Consider the following 24932-nt stretch of genomic DNA (forward strand, 5'->3'; position numbering starts at 1 on the left):
AGAACAAATCATTGAGGTAAAAAAAGCTGGAAGACAGAAAGGAGAGGAAGAAGAAGAGAAAGAAATGTGCAGTGGTCTGCAGAAGCCACGGGAGAGAGCTCCCGCTCATACCGCGGACCCCGCAGCTCTGGACGGAGCAGCAAGGCTCCCCGGACAGTGGCAGGCGCTGCCGCCATCCCCACGGGAAGTGGAGTCGAACAAGGACAAAGCGTCTCGGCCGCCCTGACAGAGGGTGCCACGGCAGAGCGGGGGTGGGGGAAAGGTGGGGGCGGCAAGGGGCCCGAGAGCCCCTGGGAGCCATCGCGCCTCCCTGGACCCGCCAGCTGCCCACTGTGGCCCCGGACAATCGGCGACTGTGCTACCCATGGGCTGAGAATAGATCTTTGTGCTCACAGAGAACAGCACGCTGTGCTCCGCGGTGCTACTCACTAAGCTGCATCAGCACAAAGGTCCCGAAGGCCCTGGTCCAAGATCGCACCAGCTGGACATGAAATAAGTTCCCACGTCCGCTGTTTCCACTTTTCTTAGCATTAATCGACTTAACAGGAGCCGTTTCAGCAACGTTTCTCAGTAAACGGACTGAACTCCTTGCACTGAAGAGACCCTGCTGCACTCCTCCGTGTCAGTGCCCTGGCACCGGTGACAAGCTTCAGCCCAGCTCACCTGTGATGCCAGCTCCATTCCTTCCGTCCACAGAGGCCACGTCCACTAACAGCATCCACCCCCACCAGAATCACTCAGTAAAACCTGGAGCTAAGCACACATCCCAGAGTCCCACTCCCAACGATACCATCTGACCCACAGGGGCTGCTCCAGTCCAGCCATCCCACCCAATTCCTGGAACCAGGAAAAGGCGGGTAAAGAAGGGAACGTCCCCTTTCTCTGGAGTCTCACACATTAATCTTTCAGCCAGAACGTAGATCTGTAGACATATTCAAGGCAGGGGAAGCCATGGAAAGCCGCTTTTACTCTAGGAGAACTTTCATTCCTTCTAAGGGAAGGGGTGTCACGCTGGGGAACAGTCAGCCACTTCCACCCCAGACTGCTCAGTGCCACCCGCGAACGGCCCTCAGCCGACGACTTCTGCAGACGTCTTTGGTTTTACTTTTATTTTCTGTCCCGATGAACACTTTGCAGCATTTACGCGGCCTGGCTTACACTGCATGTTGTGCGTCTGCCGTTCCAACTCGAGCCCACCTCGCTCTCACCGCTGGTCTTCGGGAGCCTCACCACTGCAGGAAAGCCCAGACCCCGAAAAAGGGGAAAAAATGCAGCCAGCAGTGAAGCCCACTGGGGCCAGCCAGGACCTCAGTCAGCTTCAGGCTGCGGGCTCGGTCCGGTGGCTTTTCATCTCTCTGCAAATCACTCAGAAACAGTCCTCACAGTGCAAAACTAAGAGGGAGAGGCATTGTTCAGGCTCCTACTGCTGATTCTACAGCATTTCACAATGAAGAGGATGGCAGATTGGGTACAAGCAGGAAGGGGGATCCCTAAGGCTGGTAAACCCACCAACCTAGTGGGGCAGGCGACAGTCACAGGAAGCCTCTGGGCGCAGCCGTCGCCCTTGGAGGGGACAGCGTCGCCTCTGCTGTCCTTCTCCCACACACTCCACCACACCCACACTTAAAAATAATTGTCTGACCCAGCTATTCCGCTTCTGGGTGTCTTCCACAGAGAACTGAAAGCATCATGCCACAGTGATACGCACACAGTCATGTTTACAGCGGCACAGTTTGTAACAGCAAATCTTGCCCACAAGCCCATCAACCAAGGAATGGACAAAGAAGATGTGGGTGTTCTATGTAGAGGAGTACTACTCAGCTATAAAGAAGGACAAACTTGAGACATTTACAGCTAAATAGAGGCACCCTCAGACTGTACTGTTAAGCAAAATAAATCATACACACGTGTTTAAATACCGCATCGTCTCTTTGGTGTGAGAAATTGAAAGTGTAAATAAGGACCAAAATGTACAATAGATATTGTGAAACAGGAGGAAAAAGGGATCTGGGGAGGAGGGAGGGAGAAAGAAAGGAAGGAGGAAAATGGAAACAAAGCTTTGTAACTAAGGAGGGCACGAGGGGGTGAAAGGAGGGGGGGGTAGGGAGGGGAAAGAGGAACCAAGTTACATCACGCACAGCAACAAACCCCCTGTGATGAAGGGGACCAATCCGTGCATCTAAAGTGCACCAACAAATTAACAATTCTTTAAGACAACAAAGTATACTTAATAACCTAAAAAATAAAACTGTCTGCTCTGGCACTCGGGAGCCTGTATGAGCAGCCAGCGGTGACCGAGGTCCCGTCCTGCACCCGGAGTCCCCGGTAGACGCTCACGAGCGCCACACAGCCGTGAATGGCTGGGATTTGGGGCCGGCGTCTGCACAGTCTGGCATCGGTCGTGCCCTCCTCCTTCTGGGCAGTCTCTTTCCCCGGGCCCTGACCTCTTTCTGAGGCCTGGGGAAGGGAAGGGAGTTTCCTACACCCGGAGCGGATGCCGAGAAACACTCACGTCTTAAAAGAAGAAAAGGAAGATGGAATTCCATTTGTCCAAGTGCGAGGATGTTGGTAAGCATCGCACACGAGCGGGTGAGAGCCAGCCCGGCGATGGGAACACGGATGAAACAGTGAGAAAGCTTCCTTCCAGACCTTCTCAGGTCTCTGATAGTACGCAGCCTCGGTGTGACGAGCCTAGAACTCAATCTGGAACAGTAACACTGAACTCCAAATGCAGCTGCAGGGAAAGTGTCTGGAAGCCGGACCCTCGGGCACTGACTGACGCGGCCCAGCTCTGGATTCCTCCAGCGTGAACACAACCACATCCCTTCTCAGGCCCCGCTGCCCCTGTGCCACCAGCCGGGACACGGGGAGACGGCCAGGCCACCCCTGCAGGTCGGCCGGGGCCACAGGCCTCTTCCGCCAGCCGCAGGCTGTCCTCTGCTGGGAGGACACACCAGACAGAAGCTCAGGTATCATCCCCGGTGCTGCCCCTGGCTACCCAAGGCAAGACACAAGAGCCACACAGGGACGAGGGTCACTGCTCCCACACCTGCGTTAAGAAGGCCTGTGTGCTGACCAGGCAAATAATCACGCACTTGTTTGCTCAGGGAAATTACCCCGCCTTGCTGTGCCCAGCGCTCTGCTAGAACTGAGCTCCCAGTGGACTCAGGTAATCTGCGATGTCCCAGGCCCCAGGCCTAATGATCTGACCCTAACCTGGCGAGCAAAGCTCTTTGTGTGGAGAGGGGAGCTCCCTTCCCAAATAAAACCAAGCAAAACTGATCGGAGTCCCCCACGGCTCAACACACACACACACATGTGCCCACCTGGTACACACTAGGCACTGTGCCTATCCAGGTGACAGCGGGAAGGAAGCTTCAAAAGCTTAGAGAACCTAAGAACCAAGAACTCCGAAACTACAGAAATAAAGCTCCAAAACCAAAACCAGAAAGAACAAAAGAAGCACAGGCCAGGCGGTAAATTCCACGCTGAGACAGGTTTCACTGAGGCCACCTGAGCCTTCCCGAAACTCACATCAGTCGGGGACCAAAGGCAAGGACGTGGGGTTGACCATCAGAGCCCCTCGAATGGATGACTTTTCACAGCTCTGGAGGCCGAGTCCTCAAGCTGGGTGCTCACAGCCTGGCAACCTGCTAAGGTCCCTCTCTGAGGTGTCCTCAAAGGGCAGGGAGGAAACCGGCCCCCCAGTCCTGTTCTGTAAGGACACTGTCCGTCCCAGAGGGAGAGCCCCAGGACTAATCACTGCCTCAAACCGCACCTTTCAGGGCTCCTGGGATTACGTTTCAGCATCTGGATTTGGGACATTCAGGCTCACACACCCAAAATAAGGGGTGCGGGAGATCAAATAGCATTGGGAAGCACACAGAGCTATTTGTCACCATGAGCGTAACCACAAGACAGCATGAATAAACATCCCCGCCTTCCTGTTCCAAAACAAAAATACCGAAGGCACCAGCTGCTCCTCCCGGGAGGGGCCACGCCTCAGATCACGCAGGGTGGCTGGGGACGCCTGGGAGCGGCGCCATTCAAGTCTCAGGTTCGTCACAGCTCGGGTCACCGCTTGGGTCAGCGGTGCGAGAGCAGTGATGTAAATCTGGGCAGAGCCCTGAAACAACAAGACGGGAAACGAGACCAATTTGTACACCACAGAGCACAACGGCACTGGGGGAACGGCTGTGCGCCCCTTATTAACCTCGGGAGCACAGGCGCCCCTGTCGCCCTCTGGCTGGGCCCACAGAGAGCGGTGCTCACGCGGTCCACTTACAATGCTCCCGAGGGTTTCGGTTCCCTGTCACCGAGCCCGTGCTGGTGGGTGCAGCTGGGACCCAACGCCCTTCGTACATCGACCACAGGCAGGGCAGCCACCGCTGCTGCTGCTGCAGAGAAGGGAAGTGAGGGACAATCTGACGTCCACACCGGCGACTCACTCCACCTTCTACCCCCACGAGCACAGCGAAGGCCAGGTCAGGTTTGGCGAGTTTTCGTTTTTATGTTTTTGGTCCTGGGAATCGAACTCCTGACCTCCCACTTGCCAGGCAGGTGTGGTGCCACTGGGTACATTCCCAGCCCACAACTTGGTGAGTCTTTAAGAGGCACCAGCTCTGTCATTGGAGGCCATGGTGTCCCTCGCTGTCACCCAGAGCTCATCCAGAGCAATGCAGCTGGGGGGTGCTTTTCCCGCAGTGTGTCACCCCGTGGCAGGCCTGGCAGGGACTCTGCGGACACCAAAACCTGTTTACGTTGCAGGAAACTTAAAGGACAGGTGTGGGGATCGAGGCCGAGCAAACCCCGATCGTGCCTGAGCTCTTCCAAAAGCACCCAAAAGCTCAGCGGGAAGAGAAAAGAAACACCGTGCTAAAGAGCGCTGGCCATCACGGTGCCGCTCTCACCAGGTCAGTGTGAGCACAGAAGACGGAGAGAAAGGGGCGGGGGCAGGGGCAGGGGCAGGGCGGGGTTAGAGCGTCCACCACGGCTCTTGGGTGACAGCCACTCTGTCCCCAAGCCCACAGTGACATCAGGGATGGAGGCAAAACAGTCACTCAGGGGGAGTCCTTGGAGAACAAAGGGAAGGAGAGGTGGGGTGAAAGACGGGGCCCAGCTGCTGACCAGGCGATGCCCTCGGGTCCCTAAATCATCCCGCCTCACCCCGCCTCCCCTGCCGCGGCGGCCTAACAGCCTGGATGGTGCGGAGCTCCCATTTCACAGATAAGAAAACTGGGGCACAGGTGGTTTAGGAACTCACACAAGTCTGCACAGGTGGGCATCGGCAGAGCAGAAACGGAACCCACGGTGCGGAGGCCAAGCCCAGTGCTCAGAGCCCCCCAGTGGTGGCGGCAAATTAAACAACACCAAGGTTCCATCTCACTCCAGAGAGAATGGCCCTGCCTGTCACCAAATCAGATAGCAGCAGAGGCCGCAGGGTGGGCCGGTGGGGCGCTCTCCTGCCCTGTGGTAGGAGGGGACTGCAGGAGCGCCGTGGAAATCAGTGTGGAGATTCCTTTCCACTCAGCTCTTCCCCTTCCAGGGCTCTTCCCAAAGGCAAGTCCCTCACATGACAATGATCCACACACACCCACGGTCTCCGCAGCACTGCTCACTCTGGAAAGCAGCGTCTGTGTCCATCCCACAGCTGAGCAGTGAGGAAAGTGTGGTGTGTACACACCACGGAGTACTACTCTGCCATAAAGAAGGATAAACATGAGCCATTTGTAGGAAAATGATGCACCCTGAGACCACAGTGAGTGAAATAAATTGGACACATGAGCTTAAATATCACACGGGTTCGCTCATTTGAGAAACCAAAGGACACACAAAGTGAAGAGCAAAATAAAAGACGGATGCACAGAGACAGGGAGCTAGTTCTGCTGCCAATGAGAAACAAGCCGATATGGCGGGGGGAGCAGAGTGAAGAGGAACCAAGACGCGGAGCACAGGTGCGAGCCGCACAGCGAAGGCCGACATCCTGCGCTGCAAACGGCCTCGGAAGGAAACGTTTCAGAAAGGAAGAAGAGATGCCTGGGAGCGGTCTGGTGGAAAGGGAGGAACTGCCAAGTCCTCTGTGTTCCGGGCACAATCATCTCCTCCACCCTTCTTCACAGCGGGCACTAACAAGGGGGGACCATTACAGGGACAACAGACTTGATGGAGATCCTTAGAGGGCCCTTTAACTCGGGGCTAAAATGTGTTAAAATCCACACGTGTTCCTAATCCTCCAGTAAAGGGGTTTCCTTCTTGGTGGTGAGCGTGTACACACACACTCACACACACTCACACACTCACACTCACGGTGCGTGGTGAGGGGCATCTGCGTGTGTGCTCTGCACAGCGCCGAATCCCAGCCCCGTATTTCAGTGGGATTTGTAAAAATACACCTTGCTGTTCTGTCTTACAAGCCTTCGCCTTTGCTCCCGTGCTACTCCTGAGTGTCACTTTGAATAGCTGAAAAATGTGCCATATCTGACTTATCTACCACTGACCATCTAAATTCTTTCAAAGTTTCACCCTCAAAAATAAAAATAATTGATCCCAGCACCCTGAGGGGCTGAGGCAGAAGGCTCAGAAGTTGAGCTCAACTTAGTGACTTGGTGAGACCTGTTCTAAACAAAAAATAAAAATAAAAACACGAGCTGGGGACTCCGCTCAGCACCAAGGCCCTGGTACAACCCCTGTGACCAAAAAAAATAAAAATACAAACACAACGAATATCTTTGTTCCAGCAGCTTCTTTTTTCCTCTTTGGAAGTTTTCTTTAGAATCAACTCCAAGGCGTGGGGTTAGCGGGTCCAAGGGTCCCAGCCTTGGGTGACTTCCCACATCCACAGCCAAGAGAAGTGAGCTAACTAACAGTGCGCCCAGCAGTGCAGGGACACGCGCACTTTCCAAGGCCATCAGCCTGGCTTACATCAGTACCACGTGGCAGCCGCACACTGATGTGCCGGGAGCCTCCTTCCACAGGTGTCTTCCCCCACGGAAATGCACTCCTGCTCTCTGCCCACGAATCTCCCGGGATCTCAGAGCCTCTGTGATTCACGGATTTCAAACAAAGTTGGCTGAACATCTCGGCTGCAGACTGGGCGGCTGGACCACCACATGCTCCCTGGGAGGCCCAGAGCCTAGCTGGCTTCCACAGCCTCCTAAATTTCAACAACTGAGGCACAAACGTCCATCTTGGGAGCAGAAGCATGCAGAAGGATGTTCCCACTGCTGAGTTTTTTTCCCACAAAAGGCAGACCAGGATCACTGTACTCAAAAATTCTAAGAGGAATATTTATACTTATACATCAGTCTTTGTTATCATGATCAGCTTTGTTATCATGATCAGCTGCTCTCTACCAATAAAGAATTACCCCTCCCCCGGATAATGGTGGTTAGCAGGGTTCTCTTGTCTTCTTATCCTCAGATTGTCAGGTGTATGCAAGGTCAGTGGGGAAAAATACCTTCAGATTTTATTTTGCTTAAATAGAAGAAAAACTGAAAACACATACAATAAAACTACACAATCTGTTAGCAAAAAAGAAAAGGTATAAAACACAGTGTAGCCCCACCTCCGGACTCCACCACATGCTGCTCCTGTGTATTTCTATCACCTAAATATTTACTTCCAAACCAGAAACCCTCAGAGAGCCCTCCAAAATATGCAGTCCTGCCCCACCGGCCCACCTCGAGCAAACAAAAATCCTGGAGTCACAACCCGTGAATCCACCCTTTTCTCTTTTCTTTTCTTTTCTTTCTTTCTTTCTTTTTTTTTATTTTCTTTTTTCTATTTAATTGTATAAACAAGGCACACAGGTGATGGGCCTTTTGTTTTTCTTTTGACACAGGCCCTCACTAGGCAGTCTGGACCGGTCCTGAACTCACTTGTAGCCCAAACTGTGGTTTCACTCCAGCAATCCTCTTGCCTCAGCCCCCCAAGTGCTGGGATTACAGGGTGCACCATTATGCCTGGCTGGTTTGTCTTAAGAGTATCAGCCCATCAGAATTTATTATATTTGTGCACTTTTTCTTCTACTTAGTTTATAGAAAATGCATTACCTTTCATTTATTTATTCAACAAATACTTTATTCTATTTTAAAAAACAAAATGGTAAAAAGGATAGAACTGATACAGAATTTCAAACAATAGTAGGGAATTAACACTAATAACTTTTAACTAATTTTACTGCTGAATTATCATTTTAACGAAATCTTAACCAGACCCCGAGGCCAGTACTTATACCAACTGTCACGGTTAGGACAAGCGGAGACCTGGATTTACGTCAGTGCTGTGAAAAGGACTCGGGAAGACGATCCACCCGTCACAACCTCTGTGCGGGGACAGGAGCGCCAGAGACCACCGAGCGCGCCCTGTGTGGGGCACCGGGGCAGCCACCTGAGTCAAACTCATCCTCAGGGCTCCGGGCAGGACTGCGAGGGAATTCTCAGCCTCATGACGAGGATTTTGTTGTTCTTGTCATTTTTTGTCTAGAAAAATAATAAAGTGACCAAAAGCTCCTGTATGTGAATGATACCTCCGTGGGTGATTTGGTTCTTTTTAAACTTTGCTCAAATATTTTGGGACAGTTCTTTTTATGTTTCAAGGAAAACAGAAAGGGCTCACAGAGCGCCCAACTGCTGTCCCCACCAGCTGCACCAGCAGGGTCAGTGCCACATGTTCCTTTATGGCATGGTGCCCACATGAGGTCCGCACACTGTCTTCAGGAAAGCTGTTTTCTGCAATGCTCTGCTCACATGAATTCCTTACTGCACATACAAAGAGAGACCTCGGCAACTTTGCAAACCAGGTCACCGATGTAGAGCCCTCCACAAATCAGGATTTTTACTAACTTTCCCAGGTCTCTCCGGGCAGGTGCTGAGGTGACCCTGGTGGGAGGACCCGGCTTGGGATCACCTAGCAGCAGGTCCTAGGGCCTCGAGGAGCTGACTCAAGCCAGAGGGCTCACCGCCGTCCCCTCCAGGGCTCATGATCGGCACCCAGCTGCAGCCCGTAACTCAGCGCTTCCTTAAAAGTGTCCCACCATAGAGGAGCACAGCCCAGACACAGAGTGAATGACCCTCCTCTGATTACCTTAAAAATCCCCGCGGAGGGGCCGCCTTAGTCCAGTACATGGTTGGAAGATAAACCGTGTATGTGTAAATATGCTCTAATCCCCAAATGGTGTCTCTCTAAAACCTGCATGGAAAACTGACTCTAAGGCCTCGCACCAGGTGTGACGGAAGAATCTGTGCGTTTAACCTGAAAAACTACTGCAGGAAACCCGCACTGCCATGAATCCCCCTCAAAGCCCTCCCCGGCCTGAGCACATTATCCCGTCCTCCCCTCCGGATCCTGCAGCGGCTCGGGAGTCTTCCCCGTCTTTAGGTGCACTGCCGAGCTGCCTGGGACACTGCAGGGATGCAGAATGTTCCATTTCAAGGTCATTCTGACCTCGGGAAGGACACAGGCCATACAGCACCAGATCCGGTAAATAAAGCGGGTAGGGACGCGCAGTCACGTTTGGGGGTTTTTGGTTTTCAGTACTGAGAATCAAACTCAGGGCCTCGAGCTTGCCAGGCAGTGCTGTGCCACCGAGCTGCAGCCCCGGCCCCACGGGCCTGCTTCTGGGAGCTGCCAACGCGCTCGGCAGCAGCACTCACTGTGTTTTCTGATTACACTTTGTAAAGACTCTCAGGAAAGAGGGCTCCGGAGCTGCTCGCATGCCTGTAACTCCAGCACTCGGGAGGCTGAGGCAGCCTGAGTCCGAGGCCAGCCTGAACTACATGGCAAGATTCTGTGTCAAAGGAAACAGAAAAAGAAGGAGGGAGAGAAGGAAGGAAGGAAGGAAGGAAGAAAGAAAGGAAGGAAGAAGGAAGGAAGAAGGAAGGAAGGAAGGAAGGAAGGGTGATGGGGTGAGTGCATCAGAAGTAGGGGATACACTGAAGATTTGTGTCAGTGCCTCTGTCACTGTCCTGTTCCCATCTGCACACGCAGTACTACGCTCAGCATCCCTTAGACTCTGCGTCCCCAGCCAGGTGCACACCCGTCATCCCTGCCCGACGAGCATCATCCACAAAGCAGCCTGGGCCATCTGCAGCGGCAGGGGATGCCCGGCCCGGGGTACCCGAAAGGCATGGCTTGCGTGGCTGACACTGCTGCTGCTCCACTGCTGTGCCCGAGAGGTTGGAACCTTGGTCCTCAGGGAGCTAGGCAAAAGAAACACCCTGCACACTGCAGCTCAGCCTCAGCCCTCAGGGCTCACCTCAGGTGGCCACCACACTCCTCTGAAAACTGCACAGCAAGCACACTGCAACTGCAGAGTTTTCAGTCACCAAAGGTGAGCTCCTGGCTGGGGGCAAAAGATATTCTTTCACAGATCATTTCTCCACCTTGTTACCAAAGAGGTGTAAAGAGCTGGGCATGCCTGTGACCTTAGAACTCTGGGAGGCTGAGGCAGGAGGATGGCAAGTTCCAGCCCAATCTGGGTAATTTAGTAAGACTCTATCTGAAAATAAAGAGGGCCCAGGATTCAAGGTGGAGGCCCCGGGGTTCAGTCTCCAGCACCACACACACACAAGAGAGAGCAACACCCACTAGCATCGTGCCTCCCTCACAGGGATGACGGAGGGATTCCTAGCAAGGAGAAATAGGGGGTCCCACGTTAAAGTGTCACCAATGAGGGACTGGAAGTGTGTAAATCACAGGTGAGAGCCCCAGCCTGACCCTCTCTCTCTGGTTGTCGCTGCCAGCATCCAAGGACACAGCGCTGGCTCCCAGACACATGAGCCACAGCAGGCCGGTGAGACAGCAGTGACCACACCTCTCCAGCCACCTCCTGCCACCAGAGAAGGAACCGTGCTTAGCTTAAGGACCCACACCCAGGAGGCCTTCCTGGTGTCCGCACTGTGCCTGGGGAGATCCTCGCAGGCAACGACCATACACAGCTCTGACGCCACCAGGACCCTGGCTCGACCTGGCCGGCACCTAACCAAGCTCAGGAGGCTCCCACGGGACCAAGACGAACAACACAGGGTGCCAGCTCCCCGGAGCTCTGTGGTCATGAGGCGCTTCAAACGTGGACTGAGGAACAGAAAATTTCAAAATTACAGCTCAGGGAAAGATGTTGTGAAGTCACACTTTCCTTGGGGATCTGAACGTGACACGATGGGACCAGGCCCCACAGCAGGACCCTACGCAGGAAGGATGCTGAGCTTTCAGGGTGCACTTCTCATTACAAGTCTCTGAGAGACCTTGCAGCTTGAGGGGCCCACATTTAGTCTCCCCAGTTAACAGCTACATGGGGAACAGCAGAGCCAAAAGACAAGGCAGCCTGAGCCAACCCTTAGATATCAGGGGACAAAGCAAAGGGCACCGAAATCACTGCAGCAGGAAGTGAACCAAACTGCACAAGATAAGTCGGAAAAAATATGTCAGGAACCTAAGTGCAGCATCTAGCTTTCAGGCTCAAAAAAAACCTCAACTCCAAACGCACACGTAAGAACCTGCTCTCTACCCTGCATTCACCACTGTCCTCACCCTCCAGAGCACAGTTAAAACGAAGCCAGCAACAGAACCGCTCAGGATGACCAGCACGCTCAGGGCCTCGAGTATCGACGGACGTCAGGTGCACATGCCCTGGCTGAGTACTTCCTAGGAAGGTCAAGGCAGCCTCGAGGCTCCTCCCGCAGCCCCTCCCTGCACCCCCTTCCCTACCTCCCAGCAAAAGCCAGCTGCCCTGCTAGGGGCGGAGGCCTCGGAGCGGTGGGGAGGGTCAGCGCCCTGGTCCCCGGGCAGCGGAAGTCCCACAGCCTGGAAAGCTGCGTCTCTGCCAGCTCAGCCCAGCGTGACAATAGTTTTTAAGAGGTATTCCCTCAGAAAGACTGACAAACACAAAGACGGTATTGTCCCTAACAAAACTAAGAGAATCCGTACACAGTAACAGCTTTTCACTGATCATTGTAAATCTTTGGGGAAAAATCAGGCATGACTTTCTCCGGTTCACTCATTTGTTTTTTAGTATGAGTTTAAAATGCACACTTTTTAAATGAATTTAAAAATTTATTTTTTTACACAAATCTCTTTGTACACATAACATAAAATGCACCATTCTAACTGTCTCTAAGTGTGTCGCTCCCAGGGCCTGCTGCAAATGCTCCTTGGTCCCCAGCCGGGACCTCCCCACAGGAGCCACCTGCCACCTCCTTCCTCCCAGAAACCCCTCTCGGCCTCCGCCCTCTGCGAGCTCGGTTCTCCAGGTGCCGGTGCCAAGTGGAATCAGCAGCGGCCCTTGGTGTCTGCTTACATCCTGAGAGTAGCACCCTCCAGCGAATCAGCATCAAGGCTCGTTCGTGGCAGGCGGGCATCCAACTTCCATCCTTTACAGGGCTGAATGCTATTCCATCACATGCGTAATCACATTTTGTTCAGCCATTCACCATCACTGGAGACCGGAGTTACTGCTGGTTTTATTTTGTGAATGATACTGTTACACACAAACACTGGTATGCAAACACATTAGTGTCTCTGCTTTTTGTTTTGTACCAAGAACCAAACCTAGGATCTTGAGCTTGTCAAGAAGGCGCTTATGCCACTAAGCTATAACCCTGGCACCTTTCTGTTTCTTAGACCGGGTCTAGCCATGTAGCCAGGTGGCCTCTAACTCACGGTGACCCTCCCACCTCAGCCTCCCGAGCGCTGGGGTGACAATCATGCACCACCACACCCAGATTCCTGCATTTAATATTTTTAGATACACACCCAGAAGTGGAGCTGCTGGACCAAATGGTAATTCTATATTTAATTTCTGAGGTAGGAGGACCACAGTGTTTTCCACAACAGCTGCACCGTGCTACATTCTTACCAGCACTGTGCAGGGCTCTGATTTCTCCCCACTGCACTTGTGCGGTCTCCGAGGACAGCCGGCCCAGCAGGTGCTTTGGGTCTACACTGATTTCCTAACAGCTGGCAGTCGAGAGGCAGTTTTTGAGTTCCGAGAAGGGAGCTGAGTGAGCAGAAAGGGGGGGGGGGGGTCCAGGACTCAGAGTATGAGACTGACCCCCACATGGCTCCTGCCCCGCCCAGGACCACACTGGTGGCACGGCCCACATGTTCTGATCCAGGAAGGCTCCGTGGCAAGCACCAGTGTGGCCACGTGGGAAATCCAGGATCAAGTCCAGTTTGGAGGAAGTTCCTCATTAAATTTCCTGGATGCAGGGCCTCCTAGCTCACCCTACTGCAATTTTCCAAACCCCTTCTCCGCCTGAGCTCATCCTGCCCCCTGAGGCTGCCCGGGAAAACGTCCTTGGCAAAGCTTGGCCCCTCTGTTAACTGTGCTCCAGTTCCCAGGAAAAAACCCACACCCCGGTCCCCCACTGCCCAGTACCACGCTATGCCAGGGATGGCCCAGCCCGGCCAGGACACTGCCTCTCGGGGTTCCCCTGTCCCAAACCCTGCAGCACCTCCTGGGCTCCTCCACAAGTGGAAGGTCACTTGCCGGGACTCACTGAAAGCCCTGTGGCCAGGCCACCCTGCCTGTACCCGCCGGCACCAAACCCCTCCTTGTGTGGCTTCGGTGAGTGCAGTCACAGCTCAAGCCAAGCGCTCTGCCACCCAGAAGTGTGTCCACACCTTCCTGCAGCCAAAAGCAGCAAAGAGAAGCAGAAGAAACAGCCTTTTCTGAAAAGCTTCACCCTATCTGTGCCAGTGAGGAAGACTCTGCCGTCTGCATCCCATGCCTTCACAGTAGCCGTCACTGTGTCCCCGGAGGAATGTCACAGAGGAAGTGAGAGGGACCTTGGAGAATCAGGCACTGCTGCTGCTGAACGGAAGACCAGAACAAGGCTCCAGCCGCGAAGATCAGGCTAAGGCAGTGAGAGCACTGGCTCGCGGCAGGGCGGAGGCAGGGCCTGCCGACCCACTCTAACCGGGAGGCAGCAGCGGGAGAGAGAACTCAGACAGCAGAAACCACCTTTCCCAACGCAAAGCACAGATGTGCACCTGGTCTGCACCACGGGACCGGCACATGCAATGCCCAGGCCACCCTGAGCACCAGGCTTCCCAACCAGAGCCCAAATAGAGCAAAACGCACTTCTATGCAAACACAGGCCCACCATGCCACACCCGATTCCAGCACAGCACCATGGCACCGAGCAGCACACAGGCCTGGACAGAGCGGCGGCCAGGGAGCAATGCTGCAGCCTGCACTGACTCCTCGAGGGGAATGAGGGGCATCACCCTGTTTGAGTCAAATCCTTTTAGAACCAGGCCCTAAAATCACTTAGTAACATGGTTACTCTTGGGGGAGGGGGTGCAGATGACGCTATCATGTCTGGGCTCCATGCTGAGACTCTGCATCACAATGTCACTCCCAATCACTGACCACTGACCACGCTGGACCCCGACTCCACCTGGAGGGAAGAGCTCGACCCGATGCCCGCAGGGGGCCTTTCCAAAAGCTGCTGCTCATCTGGATGGACATGGGATTGCAGGGATGGAAGTTCTCTGTGAAAACTGTGCCTGGAAAGTGCCCACTTCTACCATAGAACAACTCTTGTTAAAGAAAGCACAGTCGCCCCAGAAGTGACCAGATACTCCCCTAGATGCACATCTGAAAAACACCTCAGGCAGAACAGGAACACTGCACAGGATGCCCTGCATTGCCTGTGAATAGTAATTACGGCTTTTCTGAAGTATTAAGCTTAGTTGGTCATGTGATTGCAGCACTCAGGAGGCTGAGGCAGGAGGATTGTTGCAAGTTCTAGATCAGCCTGGGCTACAAAGTGAGCTCAAGGCCAGCCTGAACTGCACAGAGAGACCATGTCTCAAAAAGACCAAGACAAAACAAAATAAAACAAACAAACAAAAATGTAAATACCAAGTTGCTTGAGCAGTTTCTCAGTAATCCCCAGGCTCCTCTGTGCCCTAGCACCTCCCCACCCCAACTCCCAGGACGCTGCCGCTCTGACTGAAGGTTCAGAGCAGACTGTGGGCTCCAAGGCCAATCAGCCACCTTATCCACAGGACTCTCCACAGGGCAGGCTGAACCCCACACCCTCCAGGCCCACACCGCATCTGGATCCCCTGACCCTGTGCTCCCTCGAGTAAGGGGTGACCAGCTACACCCTGAGGACCCCACTGCAGGGAGACAGTGGTTCACTGGGGCACCAGGTCTCAGAGCAACATTAGAAGCAAAGTGCCAGGTGCCTGGGCAAGGCTGCATCCAGAGATGGAAGCCACATGGGCAGCGAGCTCTGGGGAAGAAGCCCCGCCGAGGCAGGAGCAGAGTCTTCAGGTTGGGGTGTGATAGGGACACAGCTCAGGGCAAACAGGAGCCTCCTTCCAGGGGGACTCCACAACAGAACCAGGCTCAACCACCCAGGACCAGGACCAAGCCCCTCGGGCCCCAGCCAGACAGGCCTCCAGGAAGCTCACGCACCCAGGGCTGTGGAGGAACCCACAGGGTCTTAGGACAGGAACAGGGAGGCAGCGCGTGGGTTCACATGGCCCAAGGGCATCACCACTGGACAAGGCAGAGTGGCCTTTGCTTGAAATGCCACAATAGCTGGCCAACAAGAGCTCAGCACACTGGCGTGGGGAGGCTCAGGCAGGAAGATGCGGGTGCACCAAGGAGCCACGTTGCTGCTAGAGCAGATGCTGATAGGGACAGGAGCTCTGGGCCAGCCCAGGAAGGATGTCTGTGCCGGCTTTGCACACGCAGGCCATGGGGTCTGCTGAGTTCCTGAGGGACAGCAGAGGTGAAGGGGGAGGGCCAGGGAGCTGAGTCCAGAGAACAAGCATTCAAGGCAGATCCAGGCAGGAGGGAGCAGGCAGAGGCCCCATGTCAGTGACACGGATCACCCACGGACACGGGCACGAGCGCCCTGCTGAGTTTACACTCGGGTGAGAAAACCAGTGTGTCCTGTTCCTTCCTGTGAGCTCTGTTCCCTCACTGTCTCACTGACTCTTTGCTGGGGACCGAACCCAGGGCCTCAGCACCGGGCTGCACCCCAGCCCTGTCTTTCATTTTTTGTGCTGAGACAGAATCTTGCTAAGCCCCTGCGTTACTCAGGCTTGACCTCACTTTGGAATGCACTGGGAAAAAGTCCAGCATTTCCATTAAGAGCCACCACCTGTGGGGCGCCCTGATGTGCACCCCTGACCTGGGTGCTACTTGCCTGCCGGGTGTATCTGTGCAGACGCAGGCTTATTATGTGCACCACCCTGTATGCTTAATACCCATCCCCGTGTCTTCCAGTGGGTACAGTCGCATCTTACCCGTCCTGTTCCAGCGTCAAACGGCCTTTTGTAAGCAATGCAGCAGGAGAAGCTGGAAGACGGAGGTGGCCACACTGCCAGGAGCCCAGGCAAAGGCCTGTTGCCATGGAAACAGGAGCTGCGACTCTGCCATGCACCTCAGTGGCAGAAGTGGCCCAGATCTGCTTCTCGAGGGGCCACAGATGCCTGGCCAAGCTGCAGTAAGGAAGGGCACCCCGGGAAGAGAAGGCTGCGGCTGAAACCGAGGGGAAGAGGAAAGAGGGGCAGAGCTCAGGGGCAGCTGCGAGCCCGGCTGGGAGCCGTCTCCCCCCGCAGGGGCATCACTGCACCCACACCTGCCCCCAGTGGAGGGGGTTCCACATGTGCCCCGGAAGGACCCTGGGCAAACTGATCGGCTCCAAGAAGGGATGCACAGGTGTCCACAGGCAGGGGGTCTTCAGGGGCCAAGGACAGCACCTAGCCATGCAGGAGCCTTCCCCATGCACCGAGGGACGCCTGCCGACCTGACCCCATCTATGGCTGGCACGGCAGCCTGTTGCCATGGTAACAAAGTGCCACCAGCCCATCTCCCAGGCCCTGGGCAGGCATGGGTGTGGATACTCCCAACAGGAAACCCAGAAATTTAGGGAACAGCTGCAGGGTGGGGTGGGGACAGGGAAGTGCTGGGTACACAGATATGCGCCATCATGCCCAACCATCATGCCCGACCATCATGCCCGACCAAAAAAAAAAGTTATCAAAAGGAGCAATTTTACAAAGGGCAGGTTATGTAGCTCAGGGCAAAGGCATGAGTTCAATCCCTGGAGGAGAAAGAAAGAGGGCTGAGAGGGAAAAGTCTGGTGGGAGGTAGTGGAAGTGGGGTGCCCCATGGCATGGTGTCTGGGTGTCCCCAAGGCCTGGGGAGGGGACCACACCTCTCGGAGCAGACTCAGGGAGGGGACCGCAGGAGAAGAGCGCCAGGACCCAGGGTCCGCTCAGCTGGCACCGAGCAGGGGAGGACGTGGGCAGGGAGTGACCTGCAGCCTCCATGGCTGGGAGGCCCGAGCTCCTCCGCTTCCTGAGCTCCGTGGTCAGGGACTCCTGGAGGATGGGAGATGTCACCCCCACACGGGACAGGATTGCAGGGACTCGAGTGTGCACAGCCGCACTGCAGAGAGCTGCTTGGGTAAATTTATGTCAGCTTGGACACTGTACTTTTATACAAAAAGCCAATTAAAACAACCTTGCTAGCTTTTGCTGTGGCTGCTCACCATTAACCACACCTGAGTCCAGCCCAGCACCAAGAGACGGGAGCAGCAGAGGAGGAGACGGGGCCTGCAGGGTGGCAGCTCGGTCCTGGCCAGGGAAGAGGCTGGCGGTGGGGCGACAGGTCTGAGGGTCCTGGGGAGGGAGGGGCTCCCGAGCGACCCAGGGCTGCAGCCCAAGCCCTCATCTGCAGCAGTGTTTTCAAGGCAGCCGCCTCAGAAGCGGTCCACCGCCCGCCAACAATCGTGCTCACTTGCACTGCACTCCCCCGATGTGAGTCAGCAAGGCGGGGGCTCCCAGAGGGCCCAGACCAGCCTCCGCCAGCACACAGCCTCGCAGCCAGAGCCCCTGGGCCCTTAAAATTGGTTCCACACGCCCTGCAGAAATGCCCTGCCTGCTTCCAAGAGAGACGGGGAACCACCAGACTGGAAATGCTGGTGACCTTGGGGCACCCTGAGAGCCCACTCTGAGGCAAGGCCCACTCTTCCCATCAGCCCTGGTCCGTGCCAGGAACACCCAGGAGGAGACGCATCACCAGCTCAGAGGCCCTCCTCTCGGCACGGCGAGGCTTTCCACAATGAACCCCTGAAACCGGTCCAGTGACAAAGGTGTGAGTCAAGAACCCCACACTTCCTCCTCCATGTGGGACCTGCTGCAGCCGCTCGGCAGAAACACAATGCCTCCTACCATGGGCCAGCTGTGAACGAGTGACAGGGCGGGCGCAGGGTACAGGGCGCAGGGCGCAGGGCGCAGGGTTGAGTGGTGGTCGCCAAGCGCTTGTGGACACCCTGACGGCCCTGGCGCTGGTAAGGCCGGGCTCCTCCTTGCTGAGACACTAGCCGTGTGCTCCAAGAGGGAGCACTGCGCGTGCTCCTTCCAGTTCCCAATCTATGAAGCGGACAGCTGAGCTGTGCTTACCTGCAGAGGTGGTGGAGGACAGTCACCAGGCCCGTGTGACGGAGGTGCCACCTAGACCCTGCCATAGCCAGGACTGGGCCCAGCCACGACCCCACCAGAGGTCACCACGGGGCCTCCCAGGCCAGCTCCTTCGGGGCCACCTCTCCTGCCATCCCCACGCCCTTGCTCCACCTCTGTGACGGCCACGCAGCACCCGGGCAGAGAGAGCCTTTCCGCTTCCTCCTCTGCCCAGTCCTGCATTCTGCCTGCCCTGGGGCTCCATGCACCCCACCCTGTTCTGAGTCCCCTCCCCGGGTTAAGTGTCCCCTTTGTGTGATACCACAAAGGGCAGAGGCCACGTGGGGGCTCCGTGCCATTCACCTGGCATTCGGTCTGGTCCACGGTCCCCTCACTTGTGAAACACCATGGCCAGGCCAGGCGGCCACTGTGTGACAGCCGCACAGGGCCCACTCTGCTCTGGGACCCAGCTCTCAGCGGCAACGCTGCCCCAGGAGGTCACTGGTCCTGGGGATGGAGTGGGAAGGCTGGCACCCTGCGGTGCCCCAGGGGGATGACACGCCTCCTGTCCCACGAGGCTTCCATCCTGCAGGGAAGGACGTTCGCCTGAATCTTGCTCTCAGTTGTGCATCTTGAATGCACGGCCCTGCCTGGGAGCTCAATCACCCCATAAACTGAGGGGCAAGATACTCGCTTTTATTGGAACTTACCCCAGATTTTCTTTGAGAATCTTTAAAAACCTCGGCTCCTCCAGGAACACTACTCATGATCAACAGGCCACATCTAGAACACATCTGTGCTGGTCGATGTTCAGGGTTGCTGATTACTTTATGATCTGCATGAGAAAGTTTGCTGGCCTTCTCTCCTGCACAGCTAGAGGTCAGACCTAAGGCTTCCTGCAGGTTGAGCATCCACCCTCGCCCTGACCACAGCTCGGCCCTCCAGGTGGAGCGCTCAGACTATTCAGTGGACTTTTATTTTTTCCTTGTGTTTTTCAGGCAGAGTTTTGCTATGCAATTCGGTCTGGCCTTGACCTCACTTTGTAACCCAGGCTGGCTTCAAACTTACAATGGTTCTCCTGCCTCAGCCACCCAAGTGCTGGAATTACAGTTGTGCAGTGGACTATTTCTTCAACCTACAGTGTTCGAAGACTAAAAATAGAACTATCTCATGTCTTCAAAGCAGCTGCACACATATTGGAATAAAGGCTGTTTATTACACATTACCTTCACATGATTTCCCCTTTTTATTGCCATGAGCATCTTGCGTTTGTTTAGATGCTGTGTGTGACTTCTGCTATCTACAATTTCACCGTCACAGAATCTTTAAGGGCTGTCGGGTCCACAGGCTTGGGATGCACGGCAGGATAATTCTAACCCCGGCCTGCACCCTCCTGCAGCAGGAAAATCCAGATCCCTCTGCTCCCACCAGGCATGCGCAGGGATCCCCACGCTCTCAGGATAAAGCCCACAGAACAGACGAGTCGGGAGCCCGCGCCTGCAGCTCAGAGGTGCTGTCCAGGCAGAGGCGGAGGGCGCGCTGTGACGTCAGGGAGCGCAGCAAAGTGCTGTCTAACTACCTGTCAAACGGGGAAGCACAGGTGCGAGGTCCAGCAGAGGGACAGTAACAAGGACAGAGGACTCAGGCCGGCCGAGTTCCACACCCAGACCCCAGATGTGCACCCAGGTGGCTGCGGTGTGACCCAGTCCCTTCCCTCTACACATCAGGCCGGTGCCCCAGGCCCGGCTTCCATTAGACAGAAAGACCGAGGCCCGCTGCCCTCCGACCTGCCCCTCTGGCCTTTACCCCGGCCACATCGGTGTGACATGTGGGCCGTCAAGCAGCAAAGCCTTGGCCCTGGAGGCGGGGACTGGGGCTGGGGACCTGCAGGGAGCAGGGGGAGCCCGTTCATCTGCTCCCTGTGGCCCTCAGAAGACTCTTGGCCCCTGGCCAGGGCGAGGGGTTTCTCCTGCTCTGCAGCTGGGTTGGTGCCCCCCCCACAGGGCCTGAGCCCTCTGAGATGCCAGGTGCCTCCTCCCCCAGCCTGGCACAGTGGGGTGCCTCTTCCATGGGGGAGGGGCCAGGGACGAGGACTGTCACTGGATGAGCCCCTGCCCCCACTGTCCCAGTGCATACGCTCCAACCTCACTGCTCCCAGAAACCGTCCTGGGCCATCCTCTCCTGTCCTTCACTGTAAACTAAAGTGCTCTTCACATAAAGTCCACGCCCTGGTCTGGTTACAACGTTGTCTCTCTAGCTTTCTATCAAAAAATACAGAGAGCTGGAAAATGCACAACGCGCCTCCTAAAAATACTTCCTGGAACGGTGGCTGCTTCCTTTTGCTGAATTAGAGGTCAGCACACTGCCCACAGACACGGCATGGAAAGGAGAAAGTGGCCAGCGTCTGCTCTCCGGCGCCGTAACAGGATCGTGGTGTCACCGAGGCACTCACAGGCCAGACTCAAACCTCCGTCAGACAGACCTCATCTCCTCAGGCCTGAAAGACAGCCCGGAATCTCACCGCTGCAAATTTTAAAACCCACCGTGGCAATCCCACCAATTTCAGGACCGCATGAAACTTTGGCTTTATAAAGAATCACCTTAAACTGCTAAAGTCAGCACGCGCTTGGGAATTACTGTCATCAAGTCCTTAACTGGTTGCACTTTTTAACAACCCGGTTTCTATTAAGAATACAATTATTTTTAAAGAAACAAGCATTGACCACGGAATCATAGCATACTAGAAACTGCTTCACTGTTAATCTTTCACTTGGAAGAGTTGGAGCCCTGCCTGGGCAACACAGCAAGAACCTGTCTTGAAAAAAGTCCATCCGTGAGTATCCCAGCCTGGTCACTGCAGGCTGGGCAGCCAGGAGTCCATCGATGGCTCATGTCTGAGGCCCTAAAATGCTCCTGGCCCCAGCTCCCACCCCGCTGCCCTCCCAGCTCCTGACCCCCACAGGACATGGGAGGGCCCAGGCTCCACCCGGGGAAGCCGTAGGTGACAGTGAGGGGCCACACCGTGGAAAACAGTCGCTGGATGTCACTCTGCGTGGGCCTGGCTCTAAAGACTGGCCACCGGCACTGTTTCCTCCTTATCGCACCAGGTAGGGCTTAGTCTCTGAGAAGCTGGAGCCTGCTGTGGCTTGGTGACTTCTTCCTGTCACCTCACACACCAGCAACAGCCAGCGTCCCAGCCCTGAGAGTCTCAGGCACACCCTGGTCACAAGTTCCTGAAACAGAAACCTCAGGAGGAAGACTACAGAAAAGCCAAAAGGAGAGAAAACAGGAAAGCCCGTGGGGCTGGCACGAGGGCCTGGCCAGAGAGGCCGGAGATCCACAGCAGTTCGGTGTGGCGGTGGTCTCTAGGGAACATCAGACAAAACTGTCTCCTGGTGCCCCGGAGCCCGGTGCCCTACGCAAGGTGCCTGAGCCCAGAGCTGGCTGGAGTGAGTCCCGTGGTGCCAGCACCTCAGTGAAGAGACCGCTGGCCTGCCTGGCCCGAGAGGGAGTGCTCTGTGTGAAGCCTGTGGCTCCTGGGAGCTCAGATCCTCTGCAAACATCCTGGCCTCACCCTTCAGGAAAACTGAGCACCACGCTTCTATGTAGTGTCAACGGTCTCGATGTAAATGCAAGCCAAAGACTAGCAAGGTAGCAACCAAACACGACCTAAAGTTCACTCAAGGAGTACCTAGAAACACAAAGAACTTCTTTCTGCCTTCTCTACCTTTTTTTTTAAAGGTTCTCTTTATTCCTCCCAGAAATAATTAGCTTGGTTTTAAAGAATGCAAAAATTCTGCTGGGGTTTTTGAAACTGAATGAGTTGGTGCAGTTTCAGAACCAACTCTTGGTCTAGTCAAACTGTCAAAACGTACATAACTTTGGTAAGCATGAGAAAGCCACGATCTCTATGATCCCGTAAAGTTCTAAAAAAAATTTTTTGTCTGTGTTATCCCAGTTTTGCTCTGAGCCTAAAATTACCTTCTGTCATATCCTCTAGATGTCCTAAGTAATGCAATCATATACACCCTCCAAGTGCAAAGGAAAAGGAAAAATGGTTGAAGAAAAGGCTACTTCTCCGCAGCCAGAAAGGCAAGGCAGGGAGCACCTGGGGAGAGGTCAGGGCTCCGGAGCGGTCCAGAGAGCAGCGACCGAGGACCAGCACCGCTCTCAGCACCAGCAGCACGTGTCCAGGGCACGGACCCTGATGCTGGTGAGCGCTACACACCCACCCGCGCGCACACACACAGGGGCCACCCCGCTGGCTGGAAGCAGCTGCCCAGATTTAGCTGTCTCATTCGCCAGTTCAGAAATCAACCAACCAATCCAAACAGCCAGCAGACAGACACCCTGAGCAACTGGTGTGCCCCAGTGCTTAGAAAAATGCAGAACTGAGTGTTTAGATGAGAGGGATCAGCTTTCACACACACCAGGCTCTCGCTGCACTTGAAAACCTGGTGAGAAGCAGTGCGTGGAGAGCTCGCCTTCAGCTGCCTGGGAGGAGGTGTCCTCAGGAAGGGAGCAAAGCTTCTGATGTGGGCAGAGGCTGCCCGGGACCACACACACACACACACACACACACACACACTCAGAGCAGCCCTTCCTCAGGCCCGAATTATCCACCAGAGTGCGGAGGTTATCAGATGTTACTTGGGTTAATTAATTCAAAACATATTTAAGCAAGGACCACTAGATTTTCTCCCTACCTGATCTTTCGAAGTTAAAGTTTCACTACCTATCAGCCTGGCTTTTCAAAATCTTAAGTTCAGACTCTCCACGAGGAAAGACATGGCCCAAGTGCGCTGTCTAAAGCACCTGCCACTCACATTCACATGTGGCCACCCACGGAATGCAGGCCACCCCACAGAATGCAGGCCACCCCACGGAATGCAGGCCACCCCACGGAATGCAGGCCACCCCACGGAATGCAGGCCACCCCACGGAATGCAGGCCACCCCACAGAATGCAGGCCACCCCACGGAATGCAGGCCACCCCACGGAATGCAGGCCACCCCAAGACATATCCGCCCTTCGGGCTCCCAGCCTGCGGGGGCCTCTGCAGGTTCCTCACTGAGCTCACCCTTCCCCAGGCAGCTGCCACAGTAGGGGCCCCCCTGCAGCTGGACCCCCTGTCCTCTCACCACTTTCCTTCTCCAGCCTGACCAAAGGTACAGGTGGTACCTTTCACCCTGCCTGATTCTGAGGCCCCCAAGGTGCGAAAAGGCCCCATGCCAAAAAAAGAGAGAGCTGATTCAAACTCAGGGTCAGAGGAAAATCCCCCCAAGAAATGACCCTCTCACTGGGCAATAAGTGACCTTCCTCACTGAACTAATTGCTAATATACCAGCAAGAGATGGAGAGTCACATTCCAGATAAAGCTGCTGGCCTTTGTATGTTTTATTAACAAACTGTCTCATGTAAGATGTATTACAACATATTCATGTGTTTTGATAAGTTAATAACCACCATAAAAGTAAACTCAGTCTAGAAGTTTATTTAACTTAACATCTTATGATCATATTTTGTTACAGTATCCTAAGATAATCAGTTCTTTTTGATTTTTTGAGACAAGGTCTTACTATGCAGTTCAAGCTGGCCTCAAATTCTCAGTGATCCTCCTGCCTCAGCCTCCTGAGTGCTGGGATTCCAGGGCTGTACCACCACACCTGGCAGTTCTTTTTAAATACATTGCATTTGGATAAAATTCTATGTGTGGAAGAAGAGTGGAAGTATAAGTTCAAAGAGCAAAGGGAACAATAAAACATTTTCAGCCAGCAAAGAAGCGCTTGCTTGGGTATGTGTAAGTGATAATGGACCCTCAAATCACAACAGAGCTGAAATTCCATATCAAGCATTCTAAACAGTAATAGAATGCTTTCATTTTTAAATCAATATTTACATTGTGCCAGGAATTAGGTCCTTTGCTGTGAGAGGTGGCAGGGGTGTCCCCTCCTCCACCAGGACCAGGCGTGGAGCCCCGCTGGGTCAGCCACCCGGGGACCCACCTGAACCACAGGCTTAAAAGGAAGAGCTCACACTGACAGCGACTTCCTGGGCTGGTCTTTAGGCTGCGGCCCCAGCTGACCCCAAGTTTCCTCCTGCACAGGCACGTGCTGGGCGAGCTGATCTGTCCCCACACCACACTCCGGGCGACTCCTGCTTAACAAGACCCCAAGGAAAATTACCAGAAAACGCGGGTATTTTCTGCCCCCAGTACTCACTAGGGCTGTCTGGGCAATAAAATGGAACGGCTTCCTGTCTCTCCTGTCCTCAGGGTAAAGGTCTCAGGAGGAGGCGAAGGAGGTAAAGAGAGAAACTGGGACGGACAGAGGCGCGAGAGGTGACACAGCTGCTGGCACAGGTGACAGCCGCTCATTGGTTCACACAGCAGTCACTGCCCACCGCCACCAGCTCGCCAGGGGCCACAGTGCTGCGATCGGGACCCCAAGGTTTCCCGAGAAGTCAGCAGGCAGGGTCGGTGTCACACGGGGATCATGGGCGGCTCA

At 54.8% G+C, this 24932-nt stretch overlaps 1 protein-coding gene and 1 long non-coding RNA gene across 2 annotated transcripts in view; one reads left to right on the forward strand and one right to left on the reverse strand.

Moving 5' to 3' along the window:
• Ankrd44 (ankyrin repeat domain 44) overlaps positions 1-24932 on the reverse strand; it is a 233877-nt gene that overhangs the window by 199538 nt on the left and 9407 nt on the right. The gene's annotated exons all lie outside the window — the stretch shown is intronic.
• Positions 4006-8603, forward strand: LOC134478349 (uncharacterized). Its single transcript, XR_010050953.1, has 3 exons — positions 4006-4484; positions 4768-4913; positions 8252-8603. It is a non-coding gene; the product is annotated as an uncharacterized LOC134478349 (long non-coding RNA).

Source organism: Cavia porcellus, unplaced genomic scaffold, assembly GCF_034190915.1.
Source record: "Cavia porcellus strain 051 isolate PalLab524CR breed Dunkin Hartley unplaced genomic scaffold, mCavPor4.1 scaffold_12, whole genome shotgun sequence".
Lineage (NCBI taxonomy): Eukaryota > Metazoa > Chordata > Mammalia > Rodentia > Caviidae > Cavia > Cavia porcellus.